Here is a 2,982-nt window from a genome sequence, read left to right as displayed (position 1 = left end):
GGTTAGCTTATCTTCCGTGGAACCGCCCTTGTCTCTATCGGCTTGGGCTGCCTTTGGATCTGGGTCGTATTCCTTGAGTTGGGCCCTTCTTTGGGCTTTTCCTGTCGCTTTGGCCGACTTCTTCGTAAAGAAGTCAGTCTGCTTGACCTAAAGAGGTCGGTCGCTTTGCTACTGAACATCCCGGCTCGGTCATCTCGACCCAGGGTATGAACATTGGGGTTGTGGCGTCTCTAATCTTGGCCTTGGTCTTGTTGATTTCCCCACCCAAAGTTTGGGTGGTTCCTCCAACCAGGATTATACGTTTTGGAGTATGGGTCATGATTCTTCCTAGGTGAATTCACAATGTAGTTGGCTTGTTCCTGATCACCCTCTGCTTCTTCATTCACTCCTTCTTGGGTTGCTGCTGAAGTGGTGATTGCTGCTACTTGATTCCTCTCCATCTTCTTGGTGAGGTCAGCTAATTGCTTGGTAATCATCTTATTTTGAGCTAGCAGTGCATCCACATTGTTCAGCTCCATCACTCCTCTAGTGTTGCCTCTTTCAGAAGCATAGAAGTAGTCATTCTCTGCTACAGTCTCAATGACATCTATGGCTTCTTCAATGGTCTTCTTCTTGTTCAGAGATCCCCCGGATGAGTGGTCTACTGCCTTCTTTGATTCATACGAAAGGCCTTCATAGAAAATGTGCAACTGCACCCATTCATTGAACATATCTGGCGGGCATCTTCTTGTCAAGTCTTTAAACCTCTCCCATGCTTCATATAGAGTCTCACCATCCTGCTGCCTGAATGTTTGTACCTCAGCTCTCAACCTGTTGATCCATTGAGGACGATAGAATCTTGCCAAGAACTTGTTCACCACATCTTCCCAGGTTGCTAAACTCTCCTTTGGAAAGGATTCCAGCCATTTAGATGCTTTGTCCTTGAGCGAGAATGGAAACAGAAGTAGTCTATAGGTGTCAGGATGAACACCATTAGACTTCACAGTATCGCATATCCTCAGGAAGGTGGTTAGATGTTGATTGGGGTCTTCTTGGACACTTCCTCCGAATGAACAATTGTTCTGAACAAGGGTGATGAGCTGTGTCTTTAGTTCAAAGTTGTTGGCATGTATGGTTGGCCTTTGGATGCTACTTCCACAGTTTCCTGGGTTTGGGTTGATGTAAGAACCCAGAACTCTTCTCTCTTGTCCAGCTTGATGCGCTGGACCTTCTCTACCATGGTTGTGAGCCTCTTCTTCATGATGGTTCTCCATATTCTCCTCCATGTCTGGTTCAAAGTACTCTTCCTCTTCCTCAACACCAACTACTCTCTTTCCTCTTGCTTCCCTCCTTAATCTAAGGAAGGTCCTCTCAGGTTCAGAATCAAAGGAAGTTGAAGCCCCGCTTTTTCTACTTGTCATACAACCAACAAGGCAAAAGCAAGAAAGATAGATGCAGACAGTAATTTCTACAGAAATGTTGTTAGTGTGAGTGATGCAATATATCAAACAGTTAGTGGGTTAGTGACTGAATTGTAAACAACTAAGAAAATGGGTAGGGGAAAGGGAAGAAAATAGCTAAACAGAAAGAAAATTACTCAAATGAACTTAAATCAAACAAAATAAAAACAAATGCTCAATCTAGTTATCCACCAATTTAATCATTGTTGATACAAAATCAATTTCCGGTAACAGCGCCATAAACTTGATGCACGGAAACTTGTCCCTTAACAAATCTCCCTCGGCAAGTATACCGAATTGTCGTCAAGTAAAAACTCACAATAGAGTGAGGTCAAATTCCATAGGGATTGATTGGTCAAGCAACTTTAATTGGAAGAATGTTCTAGTTGAGTGACAAACCCCAATTTGACGGTTTGTTTTGCATTGAATTTAGAACATGTTGATAACCTTTTGTCGCATTTAGCCTAAGAATTAGCATGGTTTTGTTATCTCTTCCATGATTGTGCTTAAGTGTAAAAACATGCTTTTTAAGCCTTATTTTGGTGAATTCTAGTTTGATCCCATAAGATGTCTTGATGTGTTTGCTAGTAACCTCAGGTTGAAATAGGCTAGGCATGGATCAAAGGAGGCAAGGAAGGAAGCATACAAGTGGAGAGAAGCATAAAAAGTCAAAGAAGCAAAGTCAGCCATGCACGCGCACGCGCACAAGGCGCTCGCGCGCACATTGCAGAATCGACCAGGGACGCGCACGCGTACCATGCGCGCACGCGCCGATGCTGGCACATGACCTCATTAATGCAACACGTGCCTGGCGATTTGAGAGGTTTTCTGAACCCATCTTGGCGCCAAATTGCTAAGGGAAAGGAATAAAAGGATGAAGGATTAAGGGGAAGGCATCATTATCACTTAGGACTTTTCATACTTAGATGTTAGTTACCAATTAGCTTAGTAGTTAGTTTCTAGAGAGAGAAGCTCTCTCTTCTCTCTAGGATTAGGATTAGGTTTAGGTTAATCTCTCTTCTTAGATCTAGGTTTAACTCATGCTTTGATTCACTTTTCATTCACCAATTCCTAATCTTCTCCTCTTCCTCTTTCTAGATGTATGCTTTAATAATTGTAATTCTTCATTTTGTTTTGGATATATTGTTGTTCCTTGGTTTTCTTTCAATAATGCAATTTGAGGTAATTCATGATAATTGTGATTTCCTTGATTGTTGTTGTTAATTCCTTACATTCAATTGTAGTTAGAATTCATTCTTGTTGTGATTGACTATACTTTTCTTTTGTGCCTTCCAAGTGTTTGATGAAATGCTTGGTTGGATTTTAGAGTAGGTTTTGTTCCTCTTGGCCTAGGTAGAGTAATTAGTGACTCTTGAGTTATCTAATTCCTTTGTTGATTGATAATTAGAAGTTGCTAATTGATTTGAATGCCTCTAAAGCTAGTCATTCCTTTAGGAGTTGATTAGGACTTGAGAAATCAAATTGATTCATCCACTTGACTTTCCTCCACTATAGTGGTTAACTAAGTGGTAGCAATGAATAA

At 41.4% G+C, this 2,982-nt stretch overlaps 1 non-coding gene across 1 annotated transcript; it reads left to right on the top strand.

Annotated features, from left to right (window-relative positions):
• Positions 1–705: 705 nt before the first annotated feature.
• LOC112780426 (small nucleolar RNA R71) lies at positions 706–812 on the top strand. Its single transcript, XR_003191264.1, has one exon. It is a non-coding gene; the product is annotated as a small nucleolar RNA R71 (small nucleolar RNA).
• The last annotated feature ends 2,170 nt before the right edge of the window (positions 813–2,982 follow it).

The sequence above is a fragment of the Arachis hypogaea genome, chromosome 19, assembly GCF_003086295.3.
Source record: "Arachis hypogaea cultivar Tifrunner chromosome 19, arahy.Tifrunner.gnm2.J5K5, whole genome shotgun sequence".
NCBI lineage: Eukaryota > Viridiplantae > Streptophyta > Magnoliopsida > Fabales > Fabaceae > Arachis > Arachis hypogaea.
Note: the sequence above shows the minus strand (reverse complement) of the source record. Positions and strands in the feature narration are given on the sequence as shown.